General features: G+C 55.4%; 1 pseudogene; it reads left to right on the top strand.

Moving 5' to 3' along the window:
• Positions 1–8381: 8381 nt before the first annotated feature.
• LOC104007091 (uncharacterized) lies at positions 8382–9672 on the top strand (annotated as a pseudogene).
• The last annotated feature ends 5355 nt before the right edge of the window (positions 9673–15027 follow it).

A 15027-nucleotide genomic window follows, 5' to 3' on the forward strand; every position in this document is an offset into this window, starting at 1 on the left:
ATGATTGATCTGTCCAAGGTATGTCTGTGAGGGTGTTTCTGGGGGAGACTGAGGTGTGAGTTGTTGGACTGAGTGGGGAAGGTCCACCTGCATTGATCTGCCCTCAATGATCTGGGCTAAAGGCCTGGATGGAACAAAGGTAGAGGAAGAGTGAATTCTTGTTTTCTCTCAGGGAGCTGGGACCCCTTCCTCTCTTGCCCTGGATGTCAGAACCCCTGGTTCTCTGACCTTTGGACTCTGGGACTTAACACAGTGACCCCCTGGGCTCTTGAGCCTTTGGTGTCAGATTGAGAGTTACACCATCAGCTTTCTTGATTCTGAAGACTTCAGACTTGGACTGAACCACTCTACCAGCTTCCCTGGTTCTCCAGCTTGCAGATGACCTGTCATGGGACTCCTCAGCCTCCAAAATTGCATGAGCTAATTCCGCGAAAAAATCCCTTCTCATCTTTCTCTCTGTACATGCATCCTATTGGCTCTGTGTCTCAGAAGAGCACATAGTAAAACAAAGAATGTCATAGGGAACTATTCAAAATAGCCCAAAATGGAAACTACCCAAATGCCCATCAACTGATGAAAGGACATAAGGTGGGACACACACACACACAAACACACAGAAACACACCCAACATACACAAAAATACAAAAACACAAACATACACACACACACACACAAACATACAAACACAAACATACAAACATACAAACACAAACACAAACAAAAAAACACAAACATAAAAATACAAAGACACAAACACATAAAACACACAAAAATACAAAAACACAAATGCACACACAAACACACGCAATGGAATATTATTCAGCCATTACAAAGAAATGATGTGTGAATCTATGAATTATTTAAAAAAGGAAAAGAAAGAATTACATGCTACATGCATGAACCTGAAAAAATTAAGCGAAAGAGCCACAAAAGACCAATGTTGCATTGTTCTGTTTATGTGAAATGTACAGAAAGTGAAAACCTGTAGAAATAAAGGTGGATTAGGGTTGCCAGGGGAGGAGAGAAGAGGAAGCAGGAAGTAACTGCTAATAACAGCTTGATTTCTTTTAGTATGTTAAAAACACAGAATTGTATGCATTTAAAGTATATCTCAATAAAGCTGTTAAGAAAAACCTCATTGAATGGCATTTGTTAAATTCAAAACCATTTATAGACGAGAATTGCCGCTGCTGTGCTTTCAGGAGTACAAGTGTTCCACCAAATGTTAATACGCGTTTTGCAAGAAAAGAAAAGAGCTCCATGCGAGTAAGTTTGGGAAGTGCTGGGTTAAAAACGACAAGCAAGTTTCTTTAGTGCAATCACAGAAGAGTGTTCACTGTGCTAACGTGAACTGCAGCCTCCAGGGTGAGGGAGGGAGGGGCCGGCAGTAGTCTTGCTCCACATACACGATTTGGGTAGAGTTTTGCAGAAAGACGCAAATTCACAGGGAACTTGGGTGAAGGGGGGTGGCTGTGTGTTTGGCTTTCACTTGGACAAGCCTCCTTTTCCGTCCCACAGAGCTGGCTGCTGCTGCCAAGGCCCCAAGGAGGCTTTCAGGCGAGGGGGCGTGGAGGGGAGGGCCACCTCAGCCGTCAGGATTGGGTGGGCTGGGGCTGAGGACACAAGAGCAGAGTTTTGGGTGGCAAGTGTTGATGCAGGATGGAAACAAATTTGGCTGTCCTGAGGGTCCGGACCTCATTCAGCAGCGGACCAGGGTCTCTGAAGCCCCACCAGCATCACCCAGAGCTAATGGCAACCTCCTCAAGGCACCCATACCCAGCCAGCAACCAACAGGGCCGCTCACCTCCGGCCTCAGCCGACCCTGCCAGCCAGGCCTTGCTGAGCCACGCCCACTTCACCTGTGTTCAGTTGCTTCCGGCAGGAGGGGACGCTGGGGTCCGCTTTTGCAGGCCATGCCACCGAATTCAAATGTGGTATCCGTTTTGTGTTTTCAGTCAGGCCCTGCATTTTCTTCGTCTGAAATCAGGACGCTAAGTAGCTACAGCCGCATGTGCCGCCTTTGAGAAAATCTCATCCTGAACTCAAGAACACAGACTCAACAGGCAGACGGCCGGGAAGCTACAAGGCAGCGCCTCACAACATTCTCTTCTTTTTCATTCTACTAAAAGTTTCTCTCAAATCCTACGGGACAGAAAGTCCTAAAGCATTCCAAATGTTGCTCCATTTCCAAAAGTGGCGGCGCTGCCTCCTTGGGGTCAGAGGCCTCCTGCGCTTGACCCTGGCACCCACCCTGGGCCCCAGTGGACGAGTCCTTCCTCTTGGGCCACTGGCCCCATGCATTGTCCATCCTCAACACCTTCCCTGTGGTGCCCAGAGGCAGCGTCCAGGAGCACACCCAGGTGCCCAGCGGGACCCCCGAGCTCCCTTTGAACAGGCACCTTCTGGGGCTGGGGCCCCCATGTCTGGGGGTGAATGGGGGGCTGGGGCCCATGTCTAGGGAGATATGGGACCTTGCATCTGAGGGGGTGTGGTGGGGGGCTGGGCCCTGCATCTGACGGGGTGGGGTGGGGGGCTGGGGCCTGCATCTGAGGGGGTGTGGTGGGGGGCTGGGTCCTGCATCTGAGGGGGTGTGGTGGGGGGCTGGGGCCTGCATCTGAGAGGGTTGTGGTGGGGGGCTGGGGCCTGCATCTGAGAGGGTTGTGGTGGGGGGCTGGGGCCTGCATCTGAGGGGGTGTGGTGGGGGGCTGGGGCCTGCATCTGAGGGGGTGTGGTGGGGGACTGGGGCCTGCATCTGAGGGGGTGTGGTGGGGGGCTGGGGCCTGCATCTGAGGGGGTGTGGTGGGGGACTGGGGCCTGCATCTGAGGGGTTGTGGTGGGGGGCTGGGGCCTGCATCTGAGGGGGTTGTGGTGGGGGGCTGGGGCCTGCATCTGAGGGGGTTGTGGTGGGGGGCTGGGGCCTGCATCTGAGGGGGTGTGGTGGGGGGCCGGGGCCTGCATCTGAGGGGGTTTCGTGGGGGGCTGGGCCCTGCATCTGAGGGGGAGTGGTGGGGGGCTGGGGCCTGCATCTGAGAGGGTTGTGGTGGGGGGCTGGGGCCTGCATCTGAGAGGGTGTGGTGGGGGATTGGGGTCCTGCATCTGAGAGGGTTCTGGTGGGGGACTGGGGCCTGCATCTGAGGGCCATGGGACCTGGGTTTGTGGCTGCTGGTTCGCCTCTGGGCTCTGCTGCTTCTCAGAGTAGTCGCTGAGCCATCGCGGGTCCTGATGTCTCACGGGAGAAGCAGGCCTGGGCAGGTGGCACCTTTGGGAGAAAGCGAAGGGCAGCCTGGGCTGGAGGCTGCACCCAGGCACTGTGGTCAGTGGCTGGGGAATGAGACCCGGCCCTCCTGGGCCCCGTGTCCCTTGTGGTGGGGTCTGAGTGCCCACTTCTCTCTCCGGGGTCCTGTGCCTCTGCGGCCTGGGCCTGCGGTGGGTCCTGGCACAGCACCTGGACACGGGCCTCCCTGCCTGGGGCCTCCTTCCTTCCTTTTCACCCCCCTGAGCCTCCTTGCCCTTGGCTAGCTGAGCCGGCACATCCCCGTGGCGCCTCTGCACCTCCCCCGAGATCATTCTGCCAGCACGGTCCTCCCTGCACCCTCCGGTCCTCCCTGCACCCTCCGGTACTCCCTGCACCCTCCGGCCCTCCCCCTAGATCATTCTGCCAGCACGTTCCCGCACCCTCCTGGCCCTACCCCGAGATCATTCCGCCAGCACGATCCTCCCCGCACCCTCTGGCCCTCCCCCAAGATCATTCTGCCAGCACGGTCCTCCCTGCACCCTCCGGTACTCCCTGCACCCTCCGGTACTTCCTGCACCCTCCGGCCCTCCCCCAAGATCATTCTGCCAGTACGGTCCTCCCTGCACCCTACTGCCCTCCCCTGAGATTATTCCGCCAGCCCGCTCCTGCACCCTCCCGGCTGCCACTGCCCCTCCCCAGGGAGGCTGCCACAGATGCGATGGCCGGCTCAGGATGGCTCCTCAGTGGTTGAAAGTGGTTTGTTTTTGGTGGAACTTGGGGGCAGTGAGAGGCTTGAGATTATTCGTTGAGATAGTTTTCCAGAAAGAAAAAAAAGTCACAGATAATTGGTTCTTTGCACTTGAAATATAAACGCAGTAATCTTTATTCTAACTTTTGCTAGAGAAATTGAAGTCGATGATAGCCCCTTTCAATTTTAAGCAGGAACCAAAGTCAACAGAAATTCTGAGTCATAGAATCAGGCCAACTGACATAAAGAAAAAAAAAACCTGGGTCACTCACAACCACTAGGATGGCAGAAAGACAGGAAGAAAGAGAATGAAAAAAAAATAAGACGTTCTGGCAAAAGGATCCAGAGAAATTTGGGACCCTTGCGCATTGCTCGTGAGAACCATTGTGGAAACGATAGAGGGGCGCCCCAAGAGTTCATTACAGCAAATGGACTTAGCATGCGATCCAGCAGCTCCACTCCTACAACTGAAGACACAGACTGCAGCAAACACTTGTTCATACATGTTCATAATATCATTCGTTACAGTGGCCAGAAGGTGGGAACAGCCCAAATGTCCATCAACAGATGGATGAGCAAAATGCGGTCCATCCATGAGATGGAATATTACTCGGCCCTAAACAACAGTGAAGTACTTGTAAGAACGCGACAGCATGCATGAACCTTGAAGACATTAGGCTTGTGGAAGAAGCCAGATACACAGGACCACGTGTTGTGTGGTTCCATTCATACAAAATGCCCAGGACAGGCAAATCTATGGAGACAAAGTAGGTTGCTGCTTGCCAGCCTGGAGGATCAGGGGGTGAGGAGGAACTGTGCAGGGAATTCAGAGCCTCCTGTGGAGTCGGGGAAGCGTTCTGGACTAGATGGAGGTGGGACACACCGAACCGTTCACTTCCTGCCAGCCTGGAGGATCAGGGGGTGAGGAGGAACTGTGCAGGGAGTTCAGAGCCTCCTCTGGAGTCCTGGAGTCGGGGAAGCGTTCTGGACTAGATGGAGGTGGGATACTTGTGAATTTCACTGCAATAAATTAGGGTTATTTTAAATACTTGGGCCAAATCTCAGATTTGCTGATCATTAATCAGTGGCTTTGGGAGCCACTGAGACTTGGCTGTGCTGAGTCCCCTCCTCTGCAAGTTGGAAGAAAAACTCTTCCCGGAGGATGGTTCAGACAAGTAAGTCAAAGCGTGAACACACCAGCAGAGCACCTGCCCTATACCTGCATGGTACCTGAGCATGAAAGACGTTCAAGAACATTCTCTTCCGTCCTCTGAGTCACTAGCAGATGGCCTGTTTCCTGCTGAAAGAAGCACCTGGTACTTGGTGTTTACGAACTCCACTCAGTAAGCGGATCAATAGCAACAAGGGCACTTTGGCCGTCAGACGCAGACGTAGCGTTTTCCTCCAGAACACCACCTGTGGTTGGGACAGTGCCGTGCAGCCCCAGCATGTCTGTGACGCACACCTCCTGCCTGCGGGGTGGTCCCCCTCCCGCCACCCCAGTTCTTCTGGGTTTTCGAGCCCTGCCCTCAGCTTCCCCTCCTTCCTCCTCTCCCCGATTTTCCAGCCCTGCCCTCGGCTTCCCCTCCTCCCTCCTCTCCCCCTGGCACCGTTAAACATTCATGCTGGGCCAGATCATGCTTTTTGACAATGTCTAACGAGCTAGCAGTGAATGATAAATCTGCCGGGCCGCCTCTGTGTCTCGAAGCCACTAGGATCTGCAGCTGTTTCAAGAGCACAGAACAACAAAGCCTCCAGGAAACGGGGAAAGAGCGGCATCTGAGCTTGGAGGAAGTCATTTCTGTGAAAATCTTTTAATGCAACAGGGAGCTAAGCAAGTGGGCTGTGTGTGCTGTGGAAGGTGGCGATGTTGGGGTCTTGCCTCCTGCAGTGGATGCCGGCAACAGGGCCTCGGGTGGCTCTCTTAGGACCCACAGGCCCTGCATCTGGATTGGCCAAGTCCCAGGGGCCAGGCCTGCCTCAGAGGTCCTGGGCATTTCACGGCTGGAGGGCACTGTGGAGGTCCATCTGCTGCCCCACGGAGGAGAGCGGGTGCTCAGACACCAATCTTGGTGCCCAATCATTTCCCCTCCTCTGACCTTGAGGGAAAAAGCCAAGATGCAGTCTCTGGACACCAACCTTGAGACATTCTCAGCTCTCAGCTCATCAGCAGAGCCTGGACTCATTACTCCAGGGAAGAAGCTCTGCTTCCGCGGGCCAGGGGTAAGGTCAGACGCAAGGGCCTGAGGCCACATGGGAGCCCAAGCAGCAGGAGGCCCCAGGCCAGTCAGAGCCCTCGGGGCCTCCCAGGGGCTGGCAGGAGCACCTGCTCAGTGGCGAGATGAATGTCCTAAAATGCTATTAACAGAGTTCAGTCTAGGGTTTAAATCAATTTGGCAAACATTTATTGAGTGCCCACTCCCAATAAGGTTCTGAAAAGGCTCTTGAAAAAATGTCTGTGCTTTTGAATTTCAAATGATTGGTTTTAGTATTAGGAGCAACAGAAATCCTGTTATCACTCATCCAAATAATCAGAATTAATTTAGGAGTTGATGGCAAGCAGAGTCCGTTGGTAATTAGGAAACATGGAGAAATAATTAACCATGGCAAGAAATGCGGTTATGTTTAACTCCTGCGAAGATAAAAAAGAACCATGGTACTTTTCTCTGTGAGGCTTAGCAATCCCAGTGCTGGTGAGAGTGGCGCCTGCCTGAGCACGTGAGGAGCCCCGCGCTGTTCCCCACCCTGGGTGCCATGCTGGCCGCTGGGCCCTTCCTTCAGGGAAGCCAAGCTGGATCCCGGAGTCACCAGGGCGACTGGGCGGGGTCTTGGCCAGACGACCTCCCTTCAGAGAAGGACCAGGGCCTAACTCCATGCCTTTTGTAAATTTATTTTTTTAAGCCTGAATAGAAAATGTCTCCATTATTCACTTTAGTTTTAAATATAGGCGCCTTCTCCCGGCTGGAATCCCCACTGCTAAGCTGGGAGGAGCCTCCAAGCTGGCGCGCTGGGCTTGTCCGGCCAGGCAGCAGACACTGTGGGGAGGCAGCGTGACATCCATCAGGGCTCTCTGTGGCAATGACACTGCATTCCTTTTAGAAAACTCCCTCTCCTCCAGTCTTCCTCCTGAAGGCCACCCCCTCCACCAGCACTCGGCTCACGAGGCCTGCGTGGCTCTGACTGATGCCTTTCTCGGCAGCTCTGTCCAGGGGCTAAGGGAGGTGCAGATGAGTCCCTGAGCGCCCTCATGGGGATTGGTCATTTCAGTCCCCATCCTGGGTTCCCCTGGAGGCTGCGGGCTCCATGGTGCTGGGCCGTGACTCTCTCTGCCTCAGCGCTCCCAATACCCCCAGCCGTGGACCCTGGTGAACTCCATGCAAGTGAAGCAGGCCCTCCCAAACCCCCCATCCTTGGAACGCTGTACTGCGGCTGCCAACTCCTCCCGCCTCCACTGCAGACACACAGGGCTCCTCTCTAGAGCTGAAGCTGTACCTCCAGGAGACACTGAGTTCTAGGCTTAGCGCCATAGGGAGGAGCCCCTTCTCCAGGATGAGTGCCAGGGGCAAGTGTCTGTGCATGTGTGTATGTGTTTACGTGTGTGTTTGTGTGTGTGTGTGTGTGTCTCTCACATGTGTCTGTGATTACCACCCAGCAACTCCTAGACCTGCCCTGTCCCATGGAACTTTCCGGGGTGTGGAGACGATTCTTAGCACTGCAGGTCGCCACAGCCACGTGAATGCTGGGACACAACCACTGCAACTGAGGAGCGGAGTTTTAATTCTGTTCACTTTAAATTAATTTAAGTAGCCACATGTGGCTAAGGGCCCATACTGGACAGTCGGTTCTTCAAGGAGGTGAATTTGAGATTTTCCCTCAGAAGCCTCCTCTGAGTTCTGCCTGTGCTCTCGGGGGTCTCAGCATCTCGGGCGCCTTCCCCTCCAGGCACCCCCGGGGCGAACGAGGACCGTGGGCCTGTCCTGCCACCATCGCTCTGGAGGTGAGGATGCGGCTCCCGGACACCCGAGGGCGCCCTCCTGAGCCTGAGCGGGACAGAGCGGGGGTCGGGGGAGCTTCCCGGCGCCGGCGCAGCCCCAGGAGGAGGGACGGGTCCTCGGGGTGGGTGACGGTGTCACCGCCAGCATCGCCTCTCCCGGGTTTCGGGGTGGCCGGGGCGCCTCCTCACCGGGGCGGCCGCAGAGCAGGGACCCCAGTGCCTCCCATGGCCGCCCCGACAGGGGACGTTCCCGCCCGGGGCCATTCTCACCGCATCGCGCCCGGGCGGGAGGAGCGCTGGGGCGGCCGGGGCTGGTCTCGGCGGCTCCTGGCCCAGGTTCGTGGCTCTCGCGTTCCCCGGGGTCTGGGCCTGCGCCGGCGTCGGGGCGTTTTCCACCCAGTGATGTGGCGATGCCTCCCGGGTTTCTGGGGGAATGTCGGGTCGGCTTCGCGCTGGGCCCACGGCCTCCTCCCGGTGAGACGCCCCTCAGGGCTCCCCCATCTCAGCGCCCAGGACGCCGGAGCCATCTCGGTGGGCTGAAGGGAAGTAAGACTCTTCCAGAGGGCGCCTGCCCCAGAAAACAAATTTTATTTACAGGTTTCAAAGAGGCCAAGACGTCCGTGGCCTCCTTCAGGAGAAAGCGGCAAAACCCACGCCCAGATCCGTTGTGCTTTCAACTTTTCACCAGGAAACTCACTTTTCTATGTAAGAGCAAGCGAGTTCCACAGCGCGGGGAGGCCAGTGGAGAGGAGCGCGGCCTTGCCTGGCTCATGTCCTGTTTCCAGTTTGCCCTGAAAACGAATTACTAAATCCATGGAGGAAGAGCTTGGGGCCTGCCTGGTCCTCAGCCACAGTGGGGCTGGGGCCTGTGACTGCGTGTGCAGAGGGTCCGCGCCCAGGGCCCGGGAAAGGGGCTGTGCTGCCCAGAGCGAGTCCCCGGGCGCCCCCAGCCTGCTGCAGCCACCTCGGGCTCCACATTTCGGTCCCTCCTCCTCTCCGCTGCTCTGGGCTCAGCCACCAAGCTCCACTCTGTGGGCAGAATCCACTGGGGCGCAGGAAACCTCAGCTTCCGCAGCCCACCTGGCCTTCACGGTCTTCCTCTCCAGGGTTTTATTTCAACATGGCCTTTTCTGCTGCGACTCAGCTGTGGTAGGGGCCAAGTTTGGGTGTGTGAGGCCAAGGAGATGCGTTGTGTTCTCGCGGAAGAGAGAGACGCAGCGAGGGAGCTCGGGCACATGGACCCAGCTCACCAACCGCAGCCAAACCACCAATTCTGTCCCATGGCCCTTGGTGACCGGTGACAGGGGAGGGAAGGAAACGTGGCCAGCTTCCGCCAGACCACAGGCGAACACAGGTGGGGACGGCCCACTGGCTTGGGCCTAGGAGCTGCAGGAGCAGGGGCCACGGTCCAGCCTGACGCCCCTCTCTTGGGGCAGGAAGTTCCCTCTGTCTGCCGTGAGCAGGGGCACTTGGGAGGGCCCAGCATAGGACCTCAGGAGCTCCCGGAGCAGCCTCAGCAGCCGCAACCCCTCGACCTTGTCCAGCATCACGCCCCGGTGCCAGGGAGACAGGCCGAAGAATCCCACCACTGTGCAGGAGAGGAAGCCTACTTTAATTCTGTTCTTGAAGTAATGGCAGGTGAAGATTCGTATGTCATAATTAATTCCTCACTTCTTAGGAATCGCAGCGATTAGCTCTGTCATTCCTTTGTTATCAGAAAGAACTGTGAGTCCTGTTATTCTCACTGCTTCGCCATCTGTGAGCATGCGCAGCCCTCGGCTAAGTTTTCTAAAAGGAACATCACAGCGACTTCCCTGACCTCAGCCAGGACAAAAGGTGAAGTCTAGCACGACGACCCCGTGCAGCCTGCATGGCTGGATGCCCTCCCTTCCCGGTCTCTGGGCACAGGTGCGGGGCCGTGCGCGCGCGTGCGCCTCCACGGTTCCTCCGGGCACATGTGCGGGGCCGTGCGCGTGCGTGCTCCTCCACGGGTCCTCCGGGCACAGGTGCGGGGCCGTGCGCGTGCGTGCGCCTCCACGGTTCCTCCGGGCACAGGTGCGGGGCCGTGCGCGTGCGTGCGCCTCCACGGTTCCTCCGGGCACAGGTGAGGGGGGTCGTGCGGGTGCGTGCGCCTCCACGGTTCCTCCGGGCACAGCTGCGGGGCTGTGCTCGGAGCGCCTCCAGGTTCCTCTGGGCACAGGTGCAGGGCCGTGCACCAAGTGCCTCCGTGGTTCCTGTGAAGGAGTGAGATGGCTCTGTAATTTCTGTCCTCAGCTCCGGTTTACCACAGCTTAGGCCTTTGGGGTCATTGTAAGGTAGTAAAGAAGCTTGAAAGGTAATCCCAAACCAGGTGGTCCTTAAATCATTACTGGGTTCGAAGAATAATTATCATCAGAATAATTTATTATGCATATAATTGTAACTGTGCCCTGTGGACACTGCACATGGTTAAATCAACACCAGGAGGGTATTTTGGTTTCTAAGAACTTTAAAAATATAAGGCAGATGGCATTAATACAGACAAGTAATGGATGAATAAGAATTCATAACAATGAAGCTCTAATGCAACGTATGATTGAATAGGGCAGCTTAGAAGCCTGGAAATTAGGAGGCTCAGTAAGATGAATTGGGTGGTGGTTTCCAAGCCTCCTACCAGCATTTGGAAGAGACCCCAGGGATCAGGGCATCTCCAGAACCCAAGCCAGCTCTGCATGTCCGGCCAGTGCCTGCAGCGTTTTGGTGCTGAGATAGCATCGTGGGTGGCCCATGGAAGGACGTGTTTGATGGAAGGGAGATAAGAAATGGCCCTAATAAGGAAAGGAAAAACTCTAAGCTGGCCGGAGCTTCCAAGTTGTCCACCTGAGGACTTGGAAGAGTCGATGATCTGAGCTTGCATCTGCAGTGCTGAGGGAGAGCAGGGGTGAGGGTAGCAGAGATAAGAGCTTGAGCCAAGGAGTAAGGGGCGTGACCCACCCCTTGCTTGAGCATGGTCTGTGCTGATGGTGTGCTTCTCACCAACAGCAGGGCACAGGGTGTGGGGCATCCAGTCTGAGATTAGGTTAAAAAGACTGTGGCTTTTGCTTTGGGGACACTCCCGGCTCATGCTGTTCCGTGCCCTCTGCCCATCATAAGGACACTTGGCAGCCCTGGGACGGGGTCACACGGGGAGGACCAGGGCCTGTGGGCAGCCTGGTGAGGGGCTCAGGCACCCCACAGGAGCCTGCAGGGGCAGGAAGAGATTTGGGGGAGAGGAAAAGATTTGCTATTTAAGTTGTGCTGCTGGTTTCTTGGCTGTATACATATGTTAGGCTGATAATACTTCAATTGCACGCTGTTTATCACACTTTATACACTAATGAGACTGTAAAAACTGAGGAGGTGGCATTATTCATGGAGAAGAAAAAGCTCAGATTAAACAGGCAGTGGGAAGACATGGTGTTCAGGGGAGGTGAGCCCAGGCGTGCAGATGCTGAGCGTGGGCGGTATTTGTCAGGTGATGGAGAAGCTGGCATGCATTATACCTGGCAGGGATTTGAAGATCTTCCATCTGTGTTTGGATGGCCACATTGGCTGCAGGGTGTGTAGACAGTGTTGTTGAGAATTGGCTTGAGTGCAAAGGTTAAAATGTACAGTCACTCTGGGGAGTAGAAAGTTTTGCCCTTTTTGAGGTGTAGGGCATGACCTTTAACACTCCCACCATCAACAGGGAGAAGAGGAATGAAAAGCACAGGAAAACGGGCCAGGGAGTTCATGGATGGAAATGGCATCACAGGCAACAGCCACTCACGAAGATGGACAAGGACCCAAGAGAGAACCAGTGCTGCTCTACACCTGCCTGTCAGTTCGTAGTGGAGAGGGGCACTGTCCGCCGAGCCTCCATCCGTGGAAACGCTCCTCTTCGAGCCCGGCCGTTGCTCTGGCTGGGTCTGGTGAGGAATGGCCGTCATCACGGACAGTGGCCTTTCCTAGCCCTGACCCTGCAGAGTGCCTCTGGAGCGCATAGTGCTGGTGGACAGGAAGTCAGCAGATCGAAGACAGGGTCCTGGCTTCACGGTGGGTGAGCCGTGTGATGTTTGGGCAAGTCCCTCACGCTCTGTAAGTCTCTCCACTGAGCTGGGTGTGAACGTGGTGCTCTGTGGCAGCGGCACGTGATGACTCCTGCATGGAGTTCTCGTCTCAGCAGGGGCAGTGCCTTGCACCCCGATTTTCAAGCAGCAACCTGAGAGTCCTGGGAGGCCCGTCTTTTCCCCTCAGTCTTTCTGTTGGCCCCACCACTCACATATTTCAGGCCTCACCAAGTCCTGTTAATCCCACTTCCAAAAAATGCCTGGAAGCTTCTACTCCTGGCTCTGCAGCCTCCACCTTTCTCTGAGCTCCGCGGATGCTTCCTCACATCAGCCCTGGATGACTCCAGGAGCCTCCAAAGGGAGCCCCTGCTTCCTGTTCCCCTCCCCTGCGACCTGCTGCCCATGCGCTCCCAAGGGGCTTGTTCCTCCATGTGGATGGGATCGTGTTCCTGCTCCCCTGCCCCACAACCCACTGCCCGTGTGCACCCAAGGGGCACGTTTTTCTGTGTGAGTGGGATCATGAGCCTCTTTCCTTGGTAGATGTTCTCTTGGCGCTGGAATGAAACCTCAGCTCCCCTGTAGCAGGAAGCTCCCCATGGGCCGGTGCTGGGTTTTGGTCTGTCGGCATCTGCTCTCCTCCCAGAGAAGACTCACAGCTGGCTGCTCCTCTCACCCCTGAGGCTTCACAGTAAACATCGACTCACAGGAGGGGACCACGTGATTCCCACCGCGTGTCCTGTTCCCTCCACGGAGCATGAGCTTGACCATGGTACAAAGCACCGCACAGCTGCTTTAACCCTGGGAGAGAAGTGTCTTTATGAGATTCTCTGTGTCCCCAGGAAATGCTGCCTTCTCCTGTGAAGCAGTCAGTGGGCCAGGCCCAGTCCTTAAAGATGCAGAGAACCCAACAGGCCCCTCTTCTGCTCACAGCTTCACCTTATGTTATGCAAAATCCCCACACCACTAGAGCATGCTGGCACTGGGTCATGGGCGCCTTCATTTCCCGCAAGCTTGTGACTCGGGGTGCGTTACCTCAGCCTGTTTCCAAGCAGCCCCATGAGATCAGGGCTTATTGTGTTTGCTCCATGTATCATGAGGGTGCATCCTGAGAAGGAGAGACTCGCAGGTGGGTGCAAATGATTTGCAGTCACAGAGGAGCCAAGAGCTCCTGACGGGACTAATGAAAGCATGCCTCACTTTAGCCCTGGGCGGGTTCACGCCTCACTTTAGCCCTGGGCCGGGTTCACGCCTCACCTTAGCCCTGGGCCAGGTTCACGCCTCCCCTTAGCCCTGGGCGGGTTCACGCCTCCCCTTAGCCCTGGGCCGGGTTCACGCCTCACCTTAGCCCTGGGCCGGGTTCACGCCTCACCTTAGCCCTGGGCCGGGTTCACGCCTCACCTTAGCCCTGGGCGGGTTCACACCTCACCTTAGCCCTGGGCGGGTTCATGCCTCACCTTAGCCCTGGGCCGGGTTCATGCCTCACCTTAACCCTGGGCCAGGCTGCTGTGTGCCATGTGCTGTTTCTTCATCGGGGGGTTTGGGTACAGAAATACTAAAAATGAATCTTGAGAGAGGTACCGATGGCTTCTTGCGGTTTTTTGGATACAAACAGATTGGTTTTTTCTCAAAGAAGATGAGTGACTATGTTGTCAGTGTCATGGTGCAAAGATGAATATGCACCTGCGGCTAACAAAGCTCCCAGCGATGGGGGATGACCTCGCAAATGTGTTGTGAAATGTGCAGAAGAGGGTTTCATATGCAGGACAGAAGTATCTGGGGGATAGGTGAGCAGTCATTTCTCACTTACTCATCTCTGGGCACTGTGACGTGACTCGCATCTGCAATCCCAGTACTTTCAGAGGCCAAGGTGGGAGGATTGCTTAAGGCCAGGGGTTCAAGACCAGCCTGGGCAACATAGCAAGACCCCATCTCTACAAAAAATTAAAAAATTAACCACATGTGGTGGCATGCATCTGTAGTCCCAGCTACTCGGCCGGCTGAGGTGGGAGAATGGCTTGAGCCCAGGAGATCGAGGCTGCAGTGAGCTATGATCCTGCCCCTGCACTTCAGCCTGGGCCACAGAGTGAGATCGTGTCTGTAAAAAATCATCATCATCGTAAAATGAATCACCTGCCACCTGCCATCCATCCTTCTTTCTGAACCGTGTCTGGTCAGTTTCCTCCCAGGGACCTGGTCTCCTGCTCCTGGCTGTAACTTGGTGTAAGAGTTAAAGAAAGAAGAAAGAATCATGAAAAGTGGTTCGACAGTCCAAGACAGGTTTATTTTGGAGAATAAACCTGAGAGGGGCTTCTGGCTGATTTCAGTCAGGAGCATTCTCTTTTACAGACTAAGAATATTTAGGGTTTAGAATATTAAGGAGCTTATCACAGGCTTGGATTGTTTCTATGTGAGGGAAAGTTTATTGCAGGGTTGGGATGTCTCTAGTCAGAGGGGAGTTTACCTTAGTGTTGCAGTGTTTCTGTTTATGCTGACATTAGCTGTTAGGCTGATGTTTTGGGGCAGATTTAGGTAGTTTTTTAATCAAGGGGAACTTAAAATGGCAGTGTGTGTCCAGGATGGTGATGTCCTGCTCCTGCTGTAGCTTGGAGGGCAGTGGCTGTGGTGCCCGCCTTCCTCCAACAGAAGATGGGCACCAGGAGCTCATTCTGCAGATTCTTTCTGTCACCACCTGTGCGGTCTCGGTGGTCGCAGCCCAGGTCATAGCAGGATGCTGTCCCCGTTCTTTTAATCTCAAGTAAGCATATGAGGACAGAGTGCCTGGTGGATCCCCGTCCCCGGTGGGCACCGTCCCGGGACTCTTACCATGAGACCTGCTCTGGGCATTAGCTCCAGCTCTGGGCTCTGGGTGCCACCCTTGGCCAGCCCTCCCTTCTATTGCATGACCAGCAAGACCAAGAGCCCTAATAAAGGACAGCAAGGTTAACGGTTTGGACGAGGAAAAGCTGGGATTTTAGGAACAAC

Source organism: Pan troglodytes, chromosome 5 (genome assembly GCF_028858775.2).
Source record: "Pan troglodytes isolate AG18354 chromosome 5, NHGRI_mPanTro3-v2.0_pri, whole genome shotgun sequence".
Classification (NCBI taxonomy): Eukaryota; Metazoa; Chordata; class Mammalia; order Primates; family Hominidae; genus Pan; species Pan troglodytes.